The 16,319-nt window shown below is 56.4% G+C and overlaps 1 pseudogene; it reads right to left on the reverse strand.

Annotated features, from left to right (window-relative positions):
• LOC133746995 (nucleus accumbens-associated protein 1-like) overlaps window positions 1–10,812 on the reverse strand; it is a 41,910-nt pseudogene extending 31,098 nt beyond the window's left edge.
• Window positions 10,813–16,319: the final 5,507 nt, after the last annotated feature.

Raw genomic sequence — 16,319 nt, forward strand, 5'->3', positions numbered from 1 at the left:
GCGGGGGCTGCCAGGAGCCAAGGGACCCTCTTGCCGGCCGGGGGAGCTTGGGCCGGCAGCGCGCGGCCACTGTGGGTGTGTCTCTGTGGACGCCTGACTTGTGGGCTGACAGAGGAAATGTGATTGCTGGCTGGTTCCACGGAGGGAAAGCCCTCGCATGGACAGTCCCCTCTGTGTCTCTGCACAGAGCACCTGGGGCTGCTGCCACTCGCCCCAAGGCAGTCGGCTGCTTTCCAAGTCTCCCTCGTTAGCTGAGACTCGCCTGTGTGTGCAGGGCTGCGGGGGAGCAAGAAGAAGCAGTCCCACGCCCACACACGGACGCTCGCCTGCGCCCAGCAGGGCACTGGAGCAGACACTCGTGTCTGTGTGCACATGTGGCGCAGGGCGTGCATCTGAAAGTGCATGTCTGCTTGTGAGTGCAGGCATGCATGTGTGTGTGCTCGTGTATGGTACATCAGCAGTGTGTGTCATATGCAGGCTCAAGTCTGGGTCTGCATGTGTGCACATGTGTCAATGTGTGCATATGCTCTGTGCATGCATGAATGTGTGCATGTGCAGGCATGTGTGTGTGCATGTGTGTGCCTGGGCGTGAGCGGTGTGTGCATGTGTAATAAGCCCATACCCACACGTGTGTGCACACAGAGGCCACGTGACAGACGTCTGCCCACAAAGGACGCCCATTCTCTTGGTCCCCAGGGGTGTGTGTGATGTACACGTGGTGGCTCCACACGCATGCACACACGTGGCTTATCTAGGTGGAGGTGCACGTGTGTGCCTGTGAATGGCACATACGATACATTTCTGTGAGTCACGGAGCAGCAGGACATTTTCACTCCAGTCTGTGGAGTCATTCCAATGCCTCCTGAGTCACCAGCGCACACGGAATGAGAACGGTCCCCTGAGGAGGGCTCCTACAGGTCCTGGAGCCTGTTGGGGTGCCCACCGCCCAGCAGTTCTGAGCATTGATAGCCCCAAGGGCCAGGGACCCCAGAGCCTGGGGTGAGGGGCGGCGTCCCCAGAATGCTGCAGTAGCCGGGGTGACACCAGGTGGGTGACAAGCGGAACCAGGATGAGAGCAAAGCACAGACGTCTACCTTGAGGCTGCTGCTGGCCCAGAGTGCCCACCCAGAAGCTGCCTCACCTTTCTGCTCCCCGCATGGCCAGGGGCACCCCCCCATGGCCACCATCTCACCCCCTGCTAACCCTCACTCACTGGCTGTGCCCCGTGGCCGGGCACTGCATCCACCTGCACACCACCTGCGGCACAGATCTGCCTGTGCCGACCACCACGACCAGGCCCTCCCTCTGCCCTGGCCTCCAGCCCCGCCCCTCGCTGCCCTGGACCTGCTGCAGGCTGGACTCAGCCTCTCCTCACTGCCCCGCCCACTCCCTTAGTCCTCAGCTCTGGCTCTGCCTCACCTGCTTTCTTGCCCACCTTGGGGGGGAGACGCAGGTGGAGGAGGGGGCCCCAGCACAAGGGTGTTGACCCTTGCTGAGCCCTGGGGTGTGACCCTTCTCCCCACTCTGATTGCACCCCCAGAGCTGTCCCAGTTGTCCTCAAGTCCCGTGTCCTGCTCTGACCGAAGCTCCTCAGCCCGGCCCCGGCTGGCAGCCACTCTGCCCAGCAAGGACGGCGGGGGGAGAGGGGGAATGATGTGGGGCAGGGGGGATCCAGGGTTCTGGGTGACGCTGTCTCACTCTGCTGCGAAACGAGACGCCCAGAGGGCAGATGCACATTGGCAAACCTTCTAGATTCTTCCAGATCCTTCTACAGACCTCTCCCGGTGGCCCAGGGCGTGACCACTTCCTGGGCTCCAGGGCCGGTTGGGATCCTGGTTTGACTTAATTGACCCCCACACTATGCCGAGCGCCTCCCGTGGGTGAAGCTCCAGCTCTGATCCCAGAACTAGGTCCTGGGGCCCGCAGTGGGGGGCAGACTGTGCCCCTATCACAGCCCCGGTGAGCTCGGGGCCCTGGCACTGCTGAGCCGGGACCATCTGCAGCCGCACTGAGACAGCACAGGGACACTGGGTCCAGGGCTGGGCTGAGGTCTGACCTCCACACCCTCCTCATGCCAGGACCCTTGGGAGGGACCAAGGCACACGTGGGGCTGCCCCTCCCACCTGGGCCCCCAGTGCCCACTCAGCCCCTCCTGAGGGCTGCCTCCCGCAGGGAGCACACAGGTCTCATAGCCCAGGATACTCTCCCAGCTCTGCCACCCTCAGACAGCTGGTGGGAGACCAGCAGGCGTCTGGACACCCCTCAGCCTCATCAGCTCTGAAGCTAACAGGTTCCTGGGGACGCCAGCCACCGCCCCCCAGAACCACCCTCACAGAAGCACCCTGGGGTTCTGCCAGGCTGGTCACACACCCTGCACCTTCCTCCTCCTCTTTTTCTTTTCACAGGGGCCTCAGAGCCACGTGTCAGGTGGCAGTCTCGCGAGATGGACCAGCCTGGGTCTCAGTGGCTGGGCTGGAGCAACACACAGGATGTGGCATCCACAGTCAGCGACCTGAGACCCTGAGGCCCAGCCATCAGCCAGCAATGCCCAGTGCATCCTTCTGTTTGCACCTGAGACCAGGATGCCCCAGGCTCTGTCCCTGAAAAAAGGCAGGTGCACAGGGCTGAGCAGGAGCCTGGCATCTGGAGAGGGAGGGGAGGGGCGGGGTCAGGACGGAGCTGCCCGCCTCTGACCCAGGGCTGGATGCTGACCTCTGGGGACAGGAAGCAGCAGCTCGGTCTGCAGATCAGGCCCATGCCAGCCCGTGGACATGCGCCCTCTGCCTGCCCTGCCGAGGGTCTCTGGGTCCTCCCTGCACAGCTCAAGCTCCCCGGGGCTGGTGGGTTGACAGCAGTGCCTGGGAGACCAGGAGATTCCTCGTGGTGGCTGGCAGCTCCTGCCACACTGAAGCCTGCACGGGTGTAGGGTGAGGGGGGCGCCTCTCGGAGCTCCTGTGAGGACCCGGCAGGGTGCAGAGGGGGCAGCCCTCCCTACAGGAGCCACCGCCCACTGGTCCCTGAGGGGCCAAGGTGGAACTTTCTGGATGAGGCGCACAGACACCCTGAGCCGCCTTCTGGCAGGTTTGCTTCTAGCCTGTGCAGGAGGACCTCATGTCTCTCCTGCTATGGAAAAACCTAGGACTTAGACGCAGCCCTAGGTGGCCCCGGGATCCCTCCCAGCTGGGACAACCTCCCTGGCTCCCCTGAGCCCGGCCAGCTGGATCTCACAGGGGCAGGTGTGGACAGCGCTGCCCACTGCTCACCTGGTCTTGGAGAGCTGGGCAGGCCCCGGCCGTGCTTGTGTCCAGCAAGGACAGAGCGGCCCAGCACCCCCACCCCTGGGCACGCCTACAGTGGAGGGCCCCACTCACCCCACACCTTCTTCCCCAAGCCACGCTTTCCAGGGGCCCCACCTGCAGGCCAGGTGGCAGCCAGGGGCTCAGGCTGCTGGGGCCGCTCATCCCTCCCTCTGCAGGCCTGGCCGGGTCCGCCCTGCAGGCCAACATGACTTGCACAGCTGCCTCTGTCCTCTGTGCCCAACCTGGGGAGATGGTACTCCCTGGAGGACAGCACGCAAGAGGTGGGCACTTGCACGTCCTGCTTTCCTGCTGCAGCCATGCCATCTCTGACGGTGGGGACGTGTCGGACACTCCGTGCCAGCGCCCCCTCGTTCCGCGTTTTTTTCCCCGTTTGTTGGCAAGAGGCTGACGGTGATTTCATTTCTGATCTGCCCGTTCAGTGTTCTGCTTCCTGCCTGTCGTCAGTGAGACTGGCAGCTGTCCCTTCCTTCCCAGGGATGGCGCCGGCACCTCAGCTGCTCTCTGACTGCAGGATGGAGGTGCCAAGCTGCTGTGTCATAGGTCAGGAGGTGAACCTCCTCTGTAGGGTCCGCTGTTCTCCCGCGTGTAGGCAGGGTCCCTGCGAGTGGCTCTGCTGTTTGGTTTGTGTGTAACCCTGAGCGGATGAAACACCCAAAGCCAAGATCCTGTCTAACCTGGCTGGTGTCGGACTCCAGCACAAGGACCCATCCCTGAGGTTCAGGGGCCCAGTCTGGTGTCCATGACGGGGAGGGGGTAGGGAGGCTGACCGTGTTGCCAGGCCACACATTGCTGTGTGTGGAGATGGTGTTGAGATGAAGGATCTGGGTTGCCTGCCACGAGCACCCTGAAACACACAGGTTCCTGGCCTGGCCTTCTGACCCAGTCCACATAATACAGACACTGGACAGTGCTCCACAGAGAAACGATTTGTAAAGGCCCGCCAAGACCGTAAGGAGGCCACGTGGTCAGACCACATGGAGTTGATTTCAGGGAGGGGATGCATGTGTCCCGAGAGGACCTCTGAACTCCCACAAAGCCTAATCGTTCCTTTGCCATCTTATCAGCAGGAGCTTTGTGGGTGTCCTGGGTCCTGGCGCGTGGCAGCTCTCGGCTGTCCCAGTGGGCATTGGGCCGGGACCGGGCAGGCCCTGCTCTTGGCTGTGGGGGCCAGCCGGGTGCTCTGAGCTGCTGGGGAGGAGGGCTGGGGCTGCCTTTGCTTTCTCAGCCTTTGGGGGGAGGTGCTGTGACACATGCCCCCACATTGCCTTTGTGGTGGCGCCCACGTCTTCCTGAAGTGACCGTGTCTGCTGCTCCTCCAGCCCGGCGTGTGTGCACCACGGGGTGAGCGACCCACAGACTCGGCCTGCCACCTGAAAAGTACATTTATCGCTACCTTTAAGACCTCATCGATTCCAAGTTTAGTTTCCTTCTCTCCTGTCACTCTTCCCACAAAATGAGTTGAAGACAACAGTATTTTTCTCGATTTGCCTGGTTGTGACTTTTTAAAAATAAAAGAAAGGAAAGCTCTGACCCAGGCCTGGAGCCCCCTCCTCCTGGCCCTGCAGCCTCTGGCCTCGGGGCTCTGGACCCACAGCTTCTTGCCAGTTCAGTGTGGATCTGGGTGTGAGCAGTGTTAAGAGGGAGAGTCCCTGCTGTGCTCTCTGCTCGCGGACAGCTCCGGCACGGGCGGGCCTCGGCTGCCAAGCCTGGCACCGGCGACAACAACATGGATCCCTAGGGTTTCTCGAGAGGATTCCGAGGGTGGGGCTCGTGGTGCACACACACTGCTCTGTTGTCTGTGCTGGTTCCGGCTACCTGCCCCTTAAATGGCCTCGGGGGACACAAGCTTGCTGGGCTCCCGGGGTCTGGACTGGGGCTCCCGCGAGATCAAGATGAGCGGGGTGCAACATGGCCATCACATCTGTCCTTGACCCTGTCCACTCCAGGCTGGACTGGCCCTACATGGTGGAGGGGGGTGCTGGCGCAGACCCTGTCTCCCCTGCACATGCACATCCTGACTTTCCACCAGCCGACCAAGCAGAAGTCACAAGGGGACTTGGAACACACGAGCTGATACCCGAAGGCGGGGACCTCAAAGAAGGAAACCACGGAACCACCCCACGCCTCCCCCAGGAACAGCCGTCCCATCTCACGGGCGATGTCACTGCTAATTTTTCCTAATGACACATTCAAGAAAGAAAGCAAAACAAAAGAACCATCAACTCAGCATTTGCAACAACATATTTTGACAGCATATTTTTAAACTAATTCTCCTCTCCCAATGAAACTGCCGTCTTGCAATCTTTTTAAGTCTATTCAGTAGATACCAACATGATTACCTCATTCTTCTCACGAGGAAGATGCCGAGATACATAATGGCCGCGTGCGTGATCAACATGCAGATGGCTGCATGGCCGCTGTCCCCTCGGGGAGGACCTGGACGGAGGGGCAGCCGTGGGGACCTGGCCCGCTGGGCATTAACTGGAGTGAACGCAGCCCCTCCCGGGGCACCGCCCCCCATCCTGCAGCTGGGGCCGAGGCGGCCTCCAGGGAGGCTGGGCTGCAGCCCCTGTTCCCGCCCCGCCACTCAGTGGTCACCCCATGGGGTAGGGAGCACCCTTCGGCCCCTGGCAGAGCCAGGCAGCACCGCAGATGGGGGGAAGCAGAGTGGGTGCAGACAGCGTCCAGCCCCGGGCCTGGCCCATGTCCCTCAGCTCCCGACCAGGAAAGGGAGGCGCAGGTGGCCCCCTGATGGTGCCCGTGACCAGCACAGTTCATGGGGTGTGCCCAGGCCTGCGCCTCCCGGACTGGGCCCTGTCCAGTCCAGCAGCATCAGGGAGGCTGGGGCCGGAGTGGAGCCGGGGAGGAGGACGAGGTCGGGTACACAGCCAGGCCTCTGCAGAGAGGAAAGTGCAGACAGGACAGCCGCTCCCGCGAGGGGACCTGGCCAAGGGCGTCGGCAGCCCCTGGAGTCTGAGAGATGCAGAATCCAGGGCTCCAACCCCAACTCCAAATCGGAAATCGTGGGCAGGGCCCAGATGTCTGTCATCCCAGGGGGCGGGGGCGGAGAACAGGGCAGAGTGGTCCTGAGGGAGGGTGGGGGCTCCTAGAGCCTGGAGAGGGAGACTGGAGAGGCAGCTCCCAGGCAGGGCAGGCAGCAGCACGGGCGGGGACAAGGCCCTCGGGGGCACCCCCAGGCTGCCCGGGTCCCAATGGGACCCCCACACTGGGCAGGTGTGCTGGGCTGCGTAACACCCCCAAGGAGCCGGGCCCTAAAACCGGGAAGCTGTAGACTTGGGGACAGGAGGGAGTCAGGACCCTGGGGTGGGGGTGGCCCTGGGCGACTCAGGGGCCCTGAGGGCAGTCACAGGTGCTCACAGGAGGAGCAGGGAGGGTGCAGACATGGGGACAGAGCTGAGGGCGGGAGTCACTGCTCCTTGGGGAGCAGGCGGTGAGGGTGCCGAGAGAGCAGGTGCAGGAGCCTCCAGGAGCCAGGGAAGACGGGGAGCAGACTCAGCCCTGCCCACACCCGGACCGGATGGCGGCCCAGTGACACTCGAGCCACAGCCAGGCCTCCAGGACTCTAGAGAGCAACCTGTGCCTGCCCTCGGATGCCTCTGAACGTGCTGTGCCCTGTGGCTCAGGGGGACACTGGGGGACATGGGGGACTCACAGGAACACAGACACACAGGGGACAGCGGGGGACACAGGGAACTCATGGGAGACTCACAGGAACACAGGGGACATAGAGGACACTGGGGGACATGGGGGACTCACGGGAACGAACACAGGAGTCATGGGGGACCCTGGGAACTCACGGAGGACTCATGGGAACACAGGAGACATGGGGGACACTGGGGAACAGGGGAACTCATGGGGACAGAGACACACAGGGGCACTGGGGGACACAGTGGGACAGGGAGACTCACGGGAACACAGAGGACATGGGGGATACTGGGGTATGGGGGGACTCACAGGGACACAGGGACACTGGGGGACACAGGGAGATACAGGGGGACATGGGGGACTCACAGGGACACGGGGACTCAGGGAACACAGGGGGATGTGAGGGACACTGGAGGATACAGGGGCTCAAGGGGGACATAGAAGGACATGGGGACTCATGGGGACAGACACACAGGAAACACAGGGGGACTCAGGGGGACTCAACGGGGACACAGGGGGATGCAAGGGACACTTGGGGACACGGGGGCTCAGGGGGGACACAGGGGGCATGGGGGACTCATGGGGACAGACACACAGGGAACACTGAGGGACTCAAGGGTACTCACGGGGACACAGGGGGACATGGGGACACTGGGAGACATGGGGGCTCAGGGGGCTTAGGGGGGAAACAGGGGGCATGGGGGACTCATGGGGACACAGAAACACAGGGAACAGAGGGGGACTCAGGGGGACTCACGGGGACACAGGGGGACATGGGGGACACTGGGAGACATGGGGGCTCAGGGGGCTTGGGGGGACACAGGGGGCATGGGGGACTCTCAGGGGCACAGGGGACACAGGAAACGCAGTGAGCACACTCCCGCCCTTGTCCTCAGCGAGGGCTGGGTGACTGACCCCTATCACGGCTCAGCCTCCGGCCCAGCAGAAAGACCCTGGCTCAGCTTCCCAGGGCAGCTGTGACTACAGGGGACCGAGCGGCCCCCAGGCTACTGGCTCAGTCCACGCCCCCTCCCCCAGTCATCGCTGTCATGGCAGCCTCTCTCCCTCCCAGCACCAACTCCCCACAGCTGAGTCTGTGGCTTCACCTCTTCCAGCCGGCATGGCTGTCCTGACCCCCTCTCGCCTGGCGCCATGGTAGTCCCATGCGACTAGCACCGGGTGGCCCTCACCCCGCCCTCGGGAGCTCCACAGTGGTGGGGCCTTAGCTCCAGGACCCTGTGGTCAGCACAGGAAGCCTCAGGACACCCAGGAGAGAAGTGCAGGTCTGCAACACCAAGTTGTGGGTGGAGACGGCCCCATGCAGGGCCACGCCATCCACGGAGGAGCTACCCTCCTGCCCCACAAGCCAGGGTTGCCATGGGGCCCTCAGGGCAGGGACAGGGGTAGCCCTTGGTGGGGTTTGCAGGTCAAGTGGATGAGATCTCGGGGGCACTGGCACCCCAGCTTGGGGAAGCGGCCATGCCCATTCCTCAGAGACCACAGCAGGGCGTGTGCCCATGTGCATGCTCACTGGGGTGCAGGTACACACTGTGTATGTGTGCTGTGTGCACACACATGTGCTTTGTGTGCACGTGGCATGTCGTGTGCGAGTGCGTGCTCTTCCAGCATGTGCAGCGAGCACTGTGCATGGCTGTGTGTAGACTCACATGTTTGTGCTGGGTAGACATACTGTGTGGGTGCACTGTACATGCATGTGCATTGCAAATGTGTGTACTGCTTGCATCATCCACATGAGTGTTGTATGTGCGTGCACGCGTGTGCACTGTCCAGGGGTAGCACGTGTGCTCTGTGTGCCATTGGGGGATGGCCCCTGCCCCACCTGAGCCCTAGCCACCCTGGCCTCTGGAGGACCTGCTGCCCAGGGCCCCGGCCATCGGTCAGTGCCTCGGGCCCCACAGCTCCCCCACCCCCACTGGAGTGAGCAGGCAGGGCTGGACGGTGCAGCCAGGACCTGAGAGCTCGCTCCTTGGCCCACCTGCTCAGCCTCGGGAGGGGTCCCAGGGGCAGCGTTGTCCCCGTGGCAGCTACGGGACAGGGATGCCTGCAGCAGGCGCCACTCAGAGGACAGGGCCGGAGGACGGGCAGCAAGTCACTGCCCAGGAAAGCCGAGGAGCGGCGTGTGGGTGCCGGGGAGGGACCGACTGTAGCTCCTGACCAAGGTGTGTGTGACAGGACATGGGGGTGGGGGAGTGTGATGGCCCCCCTGGGTGGGGTGGGGGAGTGTGATGGCCCCCCTAGGTGGGGTGGGGGAGTGTGATGGCCCCCCTAGGTGGGGTGGGGGAGTGTGATGGCCCCCCTAGGTGGGGTGGGGGGAGTGTGATGGCCACCCCAGGTGGGGTGGAGTGTGACAGCCCCCCTGGGTGGGGTGGGGGAGTGTGACGGCCCTCCCGGGTGTGGGGCATGGTTACTGCAGGGCCTCCCTCACCTAAGGGCCTCTCGCCCTCGTGCCTGGCCTGCTGGAAGCTGAGCTTCCCACCTGTCACCTCCAGCTCCATCTTGCCCCAGTCATTGATGCAGGCATGCAGGGCCGCCCTCGGGTGAGCAGCTTCAGCTTGGGCATCCAGCTCTGGCGCACCACCCGGCACGCATGGGGGCACACGCCAGTCGCGATGGCATTCCTCTGGCTCTCCTTGAAGTTCCGGCAGTGGTACTTGAGGGCATGGAGGGCACGGCTGTCCAGTGGCTTGCCAGTGCCACAGCTGGGGGCCAGTGCATTCCCGTCAAAGGAGGCGGCGAGGAGCAGCCGCAGCCAGACCTGGTGCCGGGTTCCTGAGCTGCGCCCCTTGATGCACACCTTGGCGCCTGCCACAAGCTCCAGCTTCTCGGAGGGGTCACCCTTGTCCTGGAGCTTGAGGTGACAACGGGTGCCGATCTGGTCAATTAGCTCGGCTGGGAGCGAAGCCAATCTTGCCGCACCAGGATCTGACAACAAGTTCTGGGGGGGCCTCAACCTTCTCGCTCCTCCTCGTGGTAGGAGCCGGGCTGTCGCTGGTGTAGGCACTCCAGGTGCCCGGGCTCCTGAGCTCTGATGTGCTGCACCTGCTCCCCATGCCCGCTGAGGCCGCCACCGCCCCACTGGCCGGCTGCCCCGCCCACCCCCTTGGCCAGGGCCACCCCCACAGGCTGCGGGGCCACCACCATGGGGCCTGCTGCGGGGGCTGCCGGTTTGCCGCCAGGTCCGGCATGGAGAACTTGGCCATCTTGCGGCTACTGCTGCCGCCGTGGCCCCCAGCCTCCTTGGGGCCACCGTCCCACAGCAGCTTGGCCCCGGCGTGCACTGCACCGAGTCCGACTCCTGCTGCTCTGTCCTGACCTGCGACACGAGGGGCAGCGGCGAGCTGCAGGCCGGCCAGCCGGAAGTCTGTGCCATGGGACTCTGTAGCTTGGATGAGGGCGCCCCTCCGCGTGCGGGCCCTGCAGTCGCAGCTCCGGGAGCTCACCTTCAGGAAGAACTCGGCACCTTTCTCCAGGATCTCCTGGGTCTGCAGGAAGCCCACCATGTCCGTGAGCAGGATCTGGTCCCCCATGTTCGTGCTCAGCCGGCCGATGTAGCAGGAGCTCAGGGTCTGCTGGAACGACTGTGGCTGCATGGCCACCGGCAGCTCCACCACGGTGCTGCAGCTGCTGTTGCACAGTCCCCGGGAGTAGGAGCTGCTGGTGGCCAGCACGGCCCAGTGGGCCTCGAAGACCTGACCCCTGACCTCCACTGACACCTCACAGGGCAGCCCTGCAGCTGCTGTTCGCTGAGGCGTTCCAAGATGCCATTGCTGAAGTTGGGGATCTCCATATGCAGGCTCTGCACCATGGCAGGGCTGCACGGTGGCTGCACTCTGGGAGCTCCTGGGCAGGATCCGCAGCAGCGGTTGAGGCCCAGCCAGGGACCTTGGCCTCCACGGCCTTCGCCTCAGCAACTATGGCAGCTGCGGTGGCCACTCATTGTTAAATTTAATTGTTTTAAAAAATGTTGTATAAATGACTAAATTATGTGCTAATACAGGTCTAGAAAATATTTGAATTATTAGTCCAAATATGATACCAATATGATATGGTTCCAAATATGTATCTATAATACATTATAGAAAATTATACTGTATCTTATATGATAGTTTCCATCCTAATTCTGGGTGTCTTTTGGACAGAAATCAATGTCTCGATGGATCTAAATTAAGAAAGCCAAAAAGCTACAATCCTGGCCACGAGTGTAAGACTACGTCACCCAGTCAAGCACTGAAGATCTCCAACACTTGATTAAGGAGAGACGCTGGGCTTCTACTGATGATGAAATTAGTGGTTAACAGACGAGATCATGATCACGGGAAGCTCAGCAAGTTAGAGAGCCCAGGGACGGATCCTAGCTGTGTGAACCCAGCGCTAAGAGGACAGTGTGGCAGACGGAGCTCTCAGAGCCAATCACACAGTTCCAAAGTCACCAGCCAACCAATCCCACTCATCTCACAGAGATTTCAGTAGAGAGAAAACAGAAAAGGCCAGGGCAGGATGAAAGGACTTTAAGCAGGACTCAGTCACAGGCAGATGGTGGGATATCTGAAGCTGAGGAAGCCAAAGGTCAGACAGCTGTACTGGATACTAAAGGGTTCATTCACACACTTCTATAGTCCCGAAGTACAGCCTGATGCTTTTTAAACCTGCTCTTCAAAGTACTGATTACTAGGATGCTCAAAGAGATCCAAGAGAATACAGACTCTGAGATGAACAGCAGCCAGAAAACAATGCATGGCTTTAATGAGAAATTCAGCCAAAATACAGAGAATTTGAAAAAGAGCCAAACGGAAATCTTGAAAATGGAGAATCCAGTGTTTAATAAAAAGTACAGCCGAAAGCCTCAACGACAGACTAGACCAAGCAGAAGAAAAAATATTATCTGTAGCCGGCGCTGTGGTTCAATAGGCTGATCCTCTGCCTGTGGCACCAGCACACTGGGTTCTAGTCCTGGTCAGGGCACCAGATTCTGTCCCGGTTGCCCCTCTTCCAGGCCAGCTCTCTACTATGGCCCAGGAGTGCAGTGGAGGATGGCCCAAGTGCTTGGGCCCTGCACCCACATGGGAGACCAGGAGAAGCACTTGGCTCCTGGCTTCAGATCAGCGTGATGTGCCAACCACAGCAGCCATTGGAGGGTGAACCAACAGCAAAAAGGAAGACCTTTCTCTCTGTCTCTCTCTCTCACTATCCACTCTGACTGTCAAAAAAAAATTATCTGAAATTCAAGACATCTTTTGGAATAAACCAGGAACCCCCCCCCCATTAAAAAGGATATAGAATGGAGATAGCCTTTGAACTGTGTAGGCCAATATTAAGATAAATATGCAAATTCTGGATATTCTTAAGGATTAATATAAAACAGTAAGTCCCTACATTAAAAAAAAATGATCAGTGCCTGGTGTTGTGCCACACAGGATTAAGCTGCCTCTCATGACATGGATGTTCCATATCTGAGCACCTGTTTGAGCCCTGCCTGTTCTGCTTATGATCCAGCTCCCTGCTAATGTGCCTATGAAAGCAGCAGGAGACAGCCCAAGTATCTGGGTCCCTGCAGCTCATGTGGGAGACTCACATGGAGTCCCAGGCTCTTGGCGTCAGCCTGGTCCCGCCCAGGGAGTTGCATTCTTTGGGGGAATGAACCAGCAGATGGAACATCTCTTTTTCTCTCTGTCCCTCCTTCTCTGTCAATCTGTCTTTCAATCAAAAAAAAGGCAAAAAGGAAGAACAAGAAAAAAAAGGAGTTATCAAACACACATACTAACAATGTATCTCAAGGACCTAGAAAAATAAGAATAAACCAAACCAAATGTTGGTACAGTGAAAGAACTGATAAAGATCTGGGGTTGCTATTGTGATCCAGTTGGCTAAGCTCCAGCTTGGGAAGCCTGCACCACATATTGGACTGTAAGTTCCAGTCTCTGCTATTCTACTTTTTTTTCTTTGAAAGACTATTCAATGGGAAAAGGGCAGTCTATATATATTTTTTTTGACAGGTAGAGTTATAGACAGTGAGAGAGAGAGAGACAGAGAGAAAGGTCTTCCTTCCATTCATTCACTCCCCAAATTGCCCCCATGGCTAGCGCTGTGCCAATCGGAAGCCAGGAGCCAGGTGCTTTTTCCTGGTCTCCCATGCGGGTGCAGGGGCCCAAGCACTTGGGCCATCCTCCACTGCCCTCCCAGGTCACAGCAGAGAGCTGGACTGGAAGAGGAGCAACTGGGATTAGAATCCAGTTCCTATATAGGATGCCAGTGCCACAGGCAGAGGATTAACCAAGTGAGCCACAGCACTGGCCAAATATTCCACTTTTTTAATGATATTATGTATTTATTTGATTGGTAGATTTACAGACAGCTAGAGGGAGAGATAAAGAGAAAGTTCTGGCTGGCGCCGTGGCTAATCCTCTGCCTTGCAGTGCCAGCACACCCGGTTCTAGTCCCGGTTGGGGCACCGGATTCTATCCCGGTTGCCCCTCTTCCAGGCCAGCTCTCTGCTATGGCCCGGGAAGGCAGTGGAGGATGGCCCAAGTGCTTGGGCCCCTGCACCCGCATGGAAGACCAGGAGAAACACCTGGCTCCTGGCTTCGGATCAGCGAGATGCACTGGCCGCAGCGGCCATTGGAGGGTGAACCAACAGCAAAAAGGAAGACCTTTCTCTCTGTCTCTCTCTCTCTGTCTCACTATCCACTCTGCCTGTCAAAATAAATAAATAAATAAAAATTTTTAAAAAAAGAGAGAAAGTTCTTTCATCCACTGGTTCACTCCCCAAATGGCCACAATGGTCAGTGCTAGGCCAGGAGCCAGGAGTTTCTTCTGGGTTTTCCATGCAGGTACAGAGGCCCAAGCACATAGATCATTTTCTACTGCTTTCTCAGGCCATAGAAGAGAGCTGGATTGGAGGAGGCGCAGCCTGGATATGAACTGGCACCCATATGGGATGCCAGTGCCGCATGCAGTGGCTTAGCCTGCTATGCTACAGTGCTGCATCCAGTTATTCCACTTTTAATCCAGCTCTATGCTAATGCACCTTGGAAACAGCAGATGTTGACCCAAGTGCTTGAGCCTCTGCCACCCATGTGTAAAACCAGGATGGAGTTCTTGGCTCCTGGCTTTGGTCTCTCTCTCTCCCTCCCTCCTTCTCTGTCAATCTGCCTTTCAAATAAATCAATCACTTTTGAATTGTTTTTTTTAAAATTTATTTAATGTATTTGAACAGCAGAGTTATACAGAGGGGAGGAAGGGACAGAAAGTGATTTCTTTCATCCACTGGTTCACTCCCAAAATGACCACAAAGGGCTAGGGCTAGGCCAGACCAAAGTCAGGAGCCAGGATCTTCTTCTGGGTCTTCCACACGGGTTCTGGGGTCCAAGCAGTTTGGTCATCTTCCACTCCTCTCCCAGGTGAATTAGCAGGGTGCTGGATTGGAAGTGGAGCAGCTGGGACTTGAACTGGTGCCTATGCAGGATGCTGACATTGCAGGTAGTCATTTTAGCAGCTATGCCACAACACCAGCCTCTCAAATAAACCAATCCTTAAAAAAGATCAGAGCCAAAACAAATGATAAGAAATTTCAAAAAATATATACAAAATTCAATAAAATGTAACTTGGACTTTGAAGACAAGTTTCATGTGGGAGACTAGGAAGAAGCTCCTGGCTTTGGCCTCACCTAGGGCTACCTGGGGAGTGAACCAGTAGATGGAAGATCTTGCTCACTTGCTTGTTCTTCCTCTCTCTCAGTAACTTAATCAAAATAAATCTTTAAAAGATACAGTTACATGAAAAACCCTCAGTCAACAGCAACTTGAGGAAGAAACACTAACAGTATTTCCTCTAAGATATGGAATCAGACAAGGACATTCACTCTTCACCATTCATATCCAATATAGTGTGGAAAGTTTTAGCCAATGCCATTATCCAATAGGACAAAATAAAAGACACAAAAGTAGAAAAGGAAGAAGTCACAGTATTCCTGCTTGCTGATGACATAGCTCTTTATACAGAGTAACATAGACTCCACCAAGAGACTATGAGAACTGATAAATGAATTCAGTAAAGCTGCAGGAAACAAAATTGAGACCTAAAAATCAGCAGTATTTTTATCATCAATAATGAGCTCATTAAGAAAGAAATTAAGAGCAATCCTATTTGCAACAGTTGTAGAAAAATGAAATATCTTAAAATAAGCTTTAATTTTTTAAAATTTATTTGAGAGAGAGAGACTGTATGATTTATTAACTAAAGACACAGAGAAGTATTTTGTAATTTTCTTGCATTCAGGAACTTTTTAATTTTTTAAAATTCAGCATCAGGGTCTCTAGCTAAATTATTATAATAGATTGTTGGTTAAGACTTATAATTGAGTATCATTAGTTTTTATTATTTTGTGTATCTCTTGAAGTCAACATCACATATGCAGATTATTATCCAAAAGTACTCAACTGTGAAAACCCAGAGGATAATACATTTTTTCCTAACAGCACAACTTGGGAAAATATACTCCTCAATGATGCCAAGTGAAATTAATTAGAAAAATAGAGTAAACTTGGTGATCAACTACCATATATAAGAACCTAGAAAAGACTTAACTATAATTTAAAATTTTTTAAAGCAAGACACAATAATTTGTATCCTATCCTATGTCATTTATGCAATGCCCAGATTTTGGTGTGTGACAATAAAGGAATATTTTGAGTTTCCCAGAAATAGCCAAATAAGTGGTCTGAGTTCAATCTAACTAAATCACCTAATACACCAAGTTAACTATGGCTTTTTGGCTATATAAATAGAACTAAAATCTATCAATAAATGAGACAAAAATTAAGTTATTTTCTGTATTGGGAAATATGACATTATACTTTAAAAACCTTAAAAAAAGCATTACATGAATCAAAAACCAAAGAGACTTCCTAGGAATTTTGTAGAAAGTTATAATCTAATCAAAAAGATTTTTAGAGACATAGGGTAATAAAAAAAGTTTTAAAATGTTCACTTTCAATTTATTTCATAGGTCACTGTTATACCATCTACTAAGATAACTAAAAACATGCAAGCAGCTGGTTCTGCAGCTAGACAGATTAATGTAATAGTCTGTAGTCTTCTGTGCTGGCAAGGGCTCACCTCTTTTGGAGAGGAGAAGGTCAGTTGCCCTTGGGAAGAGGAGGTGAGGATGGAGAAACCATAGTCCTTCCACCATGTGGCCATGTGTGCTCCATTCCCTAAGTTAAACATCCACTGCAGCACACACAGGACACTCTCTCTCTTCCTTCACATCTGGCAGTGTTCTCTCGCATGTAACTTGACAAAAAACATGTAAC

The sequence above is a fragment of the Lepus europaeus genome, chromosome 18, assembly GCF_033115175.1.
Source record: "Lepus europaeus isolate LE1 chromosome 18, mLepTim1.pri, whole genome shotgun sequence".
In the NCBI taxonomy this organism is placed as follows: domain Eukaryota; kingdom Metazoa; phylum Chordata; class Mammalia; order Lagomorpha; family Leporidae; genus Lepus; species Lepus europaeus.